The sequence below is a fragment of the Habropoda laboriosa genome, unplaced genomic scaffold (genome assembly GCF_001263275.1).
Source record: "Habropoda laboriosa isolate 0110345459 unplaced genomic scaffold, ASM126327v1 scaffold64, whole genome shotgun sequence".
In the NCBI taxonomy this organism is placed as follows: domain Eukaryota; kingdom Metazoa; phylum Arthropoda; class Insecta; order Hymenoptera; family Apidae; genus Habropoda; species Habropoda laboriosa.
The window spans coordinates 1,013,595-1,020,437 of NW_017100183.1; positions in this window are offsets into that span (position 1 = coordinate 1,013,595).

Consider the following 6,843-nt stretch of genomic DNA (forward strand, 5'->3'; position numbering starts at 1 on the left):
ATTTATCGACTTTTGCAACGGAAAATTGTTTAAACAATGGGTTTATTGCAAAAACAAATGGATTTGGAGTGCAAGGGAGCAATAAACAGACTGTAAAATGCTGTAAAACAATACTGGTATATTGTAAACTTTTGTAAAATACATTTTAAACAATAATTTTACAATAAATAACTGATTTATTCATAAATAATTGCATTTCTTGATGTTCCTCGATGTTGGAGTCCTTTCCTTGATTTCTACGGTGTCCTGGAACGTCTACCTGTAATGCATATGAAAAGAACATTAATTTTTCCAATTTTTAATAAAAGTTATAAACAATTTCTGTCTAATCTACCGAATACAATAGTTTATTCAATGCAGAAGTAGTATATGATGCTGTTTCATGAAGTTAAAGCGTACAATAATTTTATTTAACACATACAATATTTATGAACAACCATCTAACTTGTTATTTAACAGGAAACTTCTCACCGTTTATTTCTTGTATGTTATCATTGCAGTTTCACTCTGTTAATCAGCCAATGGTGACAAAATAAGGCTATTGGACTTACTCTTACGTATTCGCTGATGGTCAGTGAATCACGACAGAAGGAAAGATCAAGAGTGTCGTCGACAGTATCGTCAGGAATGAAGTATTAACAGGTTCGTTGATTTTTAACATCGAAATTCTTCGTATTATTCGCTTTTAATAATAGTTATTGTAAATTAGGGCATAAATGCATGTAGTAAGCAGTTTAAAATTGATACTTGTAGTACATTTTTAATTGCTTTACCATTGCTAATAATGTAGATAGTAAAATTAAGTTTCTGCTCTATTTGCAAGTGCTTTAATTATGGAATAATTAGTGTTTCTTGTTAAATAACAATTTAGATTTAACTGAATGAAACAGCTTAATTCGTTGATTTTGCATTGAATTAACAATTACAAGTATGCATTACAGATGGAACTTTGAGGCCACCACAGGGACAAGGGAAAGGACTTCAACATCAGGAAGAACGAAGAAATGCAATTATTTAAGAAATAATTAATTGTTTATTGTAAGATAGGTGTACAAAATGTATTTTACGAAAGGTTACAATATACCAGAGTTGCATTACAACATTTTACCGTCTATTTATTTCTCCCTTGCTCACCAAATCCACTTCATTTTGCGAAACACTCGTTGTTTAAACAATATTCCATTAAAAAATGAAGTAAACTAAGTCCGGATAGCGTTAGGAACGCGTAAAAGATGGTAAGAATCGCGAAATTGCAGCGAGAAACTTCGAAAATTGCGCGAGAATAGCTCGCGAACGAAAAATTTCGAGCGTCTCAGAAATGGTCGACCCGCACTACTGGCTTATTCGGCAAAATTTCGAATTTCTGAGAAATGATCGACTCGCACTACTAAACGAGTTTCGATGTCTGACTTATGGTTGACTCGCTGATTTTCGTCCAATTTTTGAAATATCTGAACTATACTGCGAGTCAACCATACGTCAGACATCGAAATTTGTACGGTAGTAAAGTCGACCATTTCTCAGACGCTCGAATTTTTGCCGAATTATCCAGTGGTGTAGGTCAACGATTTCTCAGATACGCCAGAAGCACCTTGGTTTATTCGTTTATTTAAAGCTTCTCTTTTATTTCCAAGTACTTTAAAGGGAGAATTAACAATTGCATGCAGTGTATTAGTTAGAAATTGTTTATAACTTATATTCAACGTTTGAAAATTACCGTTCTTTTTGTGTAATTTAGATACGGAGGGTTCAAGGACACCATAGGAGTCAAGGAAAGAACTCCAAACTCAGGAATAACAAAGAAATGCGATTATTTATGATAAAAATGAACGATTTATTGTGACATAAATGTACAATGTGTATTTTACAAAAAGTTACAATATACCGGTATTAGTTTACGGCATTTCAGTCTACTCATTTCTCTCTCACACACCACAGCCATCCTTTCGCTCAACACTTATTCGTAATTACACATTTACATTTAGTTCGAATTCCAACTGCCGCTAACGTTGTAATCTTATTCTACGCTTAATCGGTAACGTAGGAAGCGACACGCAAATGATAAGGGGTCTCCGGAGCCCTCGTGACGTGGTACAAAAACCTGCATTCGGTGACAGGTTTATTCGGTATCACCTCCGTGCCACTTCTTCACTTTCCTCTTGATGCAATATCACTTTGCGTAAAAAATGACGCTGACTTAACGATCCAGAGATTGTACACTTTCGTCGTTTTCAATACTTCCGCCTCGTCGTATTCCGCTTCTGAATACGTACACTCAGACCGTCACCTCTGGCCAGCGATTAGATAAAAAGTGAAAGCTCAATAGAGCACTGCGTCGGTGCGTTAAATTAAGAAAAAAAAATTGGCGTTTAACCGTGCAAATCTGGAGCACGAAATTCACCATATTCTGCGATATCTGTACAGAATATCGACGGACTCGAAACGACTTGTTCGACAGCTGGTAAAACCGCGTGGAACGTCCGCGTATCGATCTCGCGGCCTGTTACGTAACATTCGCCGTGAACGTTAACGATACATAACCTCGAAACGTTCCTCAGTACCTCTGGTTCGCGATCAATGTCGATTGAAAATCGCCTCGGAGGAGCTCTCGAGATCGCTAACGAAACCGTAAAGATACCCGGAGGTGTGCAACTTAGGTGAGACGTTCCGCTTTTACAAGGGGGCAAAGAAGAATAGACGGGAGGCGGTCGAGCGGTACGATAAGGCGCGCGAGAAGGGAGAGGACGTTGCGTTTTACGACACGTAACCGCGGTATACATATCCAGCAGCGAAGGGAAAGTAATTCACGGGGAGATAAATTATTCAGCGGTCGCGACGAGAGAGAAGAAGAGCGCGCGCGCGTTAAAAACGGACACGTAACCGTTGACCCCGGAGCACGCCAGCCGCGTGAAACACGGCAGGCGTGATCTGCGGGCTAATTGAATGGAAACGAGACACCGTCACCGCTGGGAAACTAATTTAGTCGTGGAAGCGGCACGCGTTTGCTCGCGTTCTTCCTCGCGGTCACGCTGCTCCAAAATCAATAACGTTCTTCTTCTTCTTCTTCTTCGTCGTCGTTCTTTTTCCTAAATCACTTACCGATCTTTCGTTATACGAAGTTATACCTGCCACGCGGAGCATCGTGGTGAAATTTCTCGTGGGTCGTCGAACCCGTGTCGACAGCCGTTTCCATCCGTAAAGAATTCACGGTACCGCGATATTCGGCTAATTGTTCGAGCAGGTTGAACGGGCGAACACGACGGCTCCGTTCGGGCTTCCGGTAGTCGGAGAGAACGGCAGCAGGCAGCGAGAAGCGGACATCGGAACGTCTAATTGTCACGTCTGCCGGGCCGTTTCGATTCCGTGGAGGGTTTTAAAGAGGATATCTGCTCGCACTCGAGGCAGACGTAGAAAGAGAGAGAGAGAGAGAGGTGAGCGGCGGAAGATTGGAAAGGAGAAAGATAGAAAGCGAGGGGACCTTCGACTCGCGCGACAAAGGAGAGTATTCCCCATTGTCTCGGGGAAACTCCCATTTTTCTATTGTATCTGAACAGCGTCGGCCCTGAGTCTGTCTCTCTGCTCTCTGGCCATGTGCAGAACGCTACCGCGCGTCTCCACACGTATATACGTACACACGCAACACACGTCTGCACAGAGAGGGAGAGGGGCTAGCGTCGACCTGGAAAATTCGGAATGCACAGATGCATTTCCATTCCCTCGCGCTCGCCTCTCGCCTCTCGCCTGTACCTGGAGCGAGTCAAGGGCAAGTCCGGGAGTTATGACCGATTTACAAACGACCTCTCGCAGTCAGGTCTGCTCCCGGAAAAGTATCGCTCCAGTGCCACATCCCACGGGTCACGGGAACCTATGAAATTAAACATTCATAGCTGCCTCGTTGCTCTTCTCACCGGGTCACGGTTTTCTCCGACCACCTCTCCTTTAACCAGGTTTTCGCCGGCGAAACGAGTTAGTTGTCGCTGGATAAAACGGAACGGACCGCAATTATTCTGCCTCCGAGTACACGCTATAATTGCTTCTCCTTCGCTCCCCTCTTCCCTTTCTTCCTTTACACCTCGCCCCGGCGATTCTCGCTAATCAAAGCGGCGAGTTACCGCGCACGGTATCGGGAGAAATCTATTTAGCGAAAACTTGACGGAATATTCATGCGCACGGGTACCGGCGTATTCTCGAATAATTGAATTTTGATCAGGCTTAGCCGGCTATCGAAAATACTAACGGCGTACGCGACCGATACCATCGGAATATTCGGCTCTTGACATTCGCTCGATCGCGATAAGCGGTAAGTTTTCGTACGATAAAATCACGCGGTGACTCGTCCAATTTGGCAATAAGAATCGCGAGTTATCGTCGATGCGACAAGATGCTTGTAATTTTCCTTGGCCGCCGCGCTAAATACGTACGAGGAAACGGCACGTGCAAAGTGAGAAAACGGCCGAGTGCGAAACGTTCTGCACGGTTATATACCCTTCGATCGCGAACCCTCGACAGATGTTCCAGGCTCGACCCTCGAGCCTGCCCGGGAAACGACCCCTATTGTCGCGTTTATGCTTCGTTTAGGTCTCGTGTGCCGAACACATGTCGCGGCCAGCAACAAATTTTTCCTACAACTGCGTCCGACTGTGTTTTAGAACGCTAATGACACCGCCGATCGCTACAACTCTCGAGAACTTGATTTCGAGGAGTCTGTTCGTTCTGACCCTTTCGCATAATTCTCGCTGAAAGTGAGAGATTGAAATATCCGGCCAAATATTCCAAGTTTCTTCTCAGAAAACTACTAAAATTGGAGGATAAAGTAGACAGTAGGTTTACATTTCGAATTTTACAGAAATACGTAATATCGCGCAGTTTCGTTTACAAGTTAATAGCGTATAATTTGAAAGCTTTTGAACGAAATACGTTGTTTCCTAGTGAACCTAGCGTTAACCCTCTATGGGCCCGTGTAACTTTCAAGTCACATACTAATATGTCGATATTTTATTAAATAATTGAACTTTCTTCCACAAAATGGCATAAACGTCTTGTTGTACAATGTCTCCTTATTAACCAGTAACTTTCTTGATAACCGTTGTCACTTCAAACTTACAATATGTATTCGTTATGATATGATATATGTATATGAAACTGCTGAATTCACTGTTATTCTGCATTTATAGGTCGATATTTGCTAATTTTACGTTACATAAATTCTTTTACAGTCAAGAAAAATATTCGGCCCACAGAGGGTTAATACTCTCTAAGGAAAGATCTGTTTGTCTCGCTACGCGCACAGTGTCCCGGTTGTTTCCTATGAAACTTTGTCGGTACGTTGGAAAAATGTTGTACAAACACAGTTCGTCGGAGGGTTTATTAAAAAGTTACAGCAACAACGTCAACTACCGAGGAAAGAATGACGTGTGCGCGGTTATTATGATACAAAATAGAAATAGATCGGCGATATGTAAATGTAGACTGTTTATGCGAGCTGTGTTTACGATGCGAGGTAGTTGGAAGGTGTCGAGTGTAACTTTTGTCAGCGTCGTTCTCGCCTTGCATCGTAATATGTAACAACAATTCCTTTCGTGGCTCGTGTCTTTTGTTGTAACTTCTTAACGAAGCTTCCACGATCTACGTGTGTGTAACATTCTTCTCTCACTTACTCCTGCAGGACACACTGGTGAAGTTCTCGAGTTTCAAATAAAGAAGCAACAGCGCGAGCGACGAGGCAGAGAAGAAAGCGGAGGGAATCTAATCTGAAATTTGGAATTTGGAAATATGAGATAAGAGGGCTCGCGTGCGCCTAGGAGAATATTCGCTCGACGCCCTCGAGGGAATTTTCGCGATAGGAGATAAACGATACCGTTTCAGAGCGGGGAGCGCGCTCTTGTTTAGCAAGAACGGTTTCGGTTTTGACCCGCGGCGAGAAACCAGCCTTCCGTTCTACACACGATCAATCCCAAGTTTATCGATCGATCGAATCTGGAGCACAGGCCTCTGTAGTTGGATTAATCGTGGGCGAATGTGTCGCGTGGCGGCGAATCGGCGAAAATTCACTTCCGCGTTGCACAGCGAAGCCAGAAGCTCGCGTTTCATAAACACACCCAGTTTACACAGATGGCCTCTCGGTGTTACCTGGCCCGCAGCCTTCGTTCACCTATCGATCCGGGGACTGCTATCAATTATATGCAATATTTGAACAATTTTCTGATAAGGCGGCACCTGGTTTTTGCGCTCCTCTCCTCGCCCTATGTGGAGCATCGAGCCGCGAACGATCGAGAACAATGCTCGAATTAACGGGGTTGTTCCAACGTTAAAGTACGAAACTTTCCAGAGGGATAACCAATTTTGAATATTTCGTCTAAAGTGTTTTCTGAGCGACGAGTATAATCACCCTTAGGGGCGGAAGGCGATAGGCGATCCGGAAATTGAGTTTAGAGTACCGGAAGGTGGCAATATTCGCTTAGGTTAAGGCCGTACCTCTAAACAACAGTCCCATTGGGAATCCTTTCTTTCCCCGGACCGACTTCTAATTCGATCCACGCATCCTTCCCCTCTTTTCTCGTCGAGCGGAAGAGATTTCGAGAGAGAGAGAGAGATTTGCCCCTCGTACCTGCTCCCCCTTCCCACGGTCCGTTATTCACCCCACGTTTCACCGAGCGTCTGGGACCGTGAAGTGTTGGACACGTGTGCATGCGACGGGCCCCGTGCACCGCGAAAATATGGCCAGGAGAGCCGGCGCGGTGCGGTGCGGCGCGGCACGCGGCTCCGTATTGTGTACGCTTGGATTTCGAGGATCGATCGACGACGACGCCACGGGACGACAGTCAGTCGTTTCGAGGCTGCCGA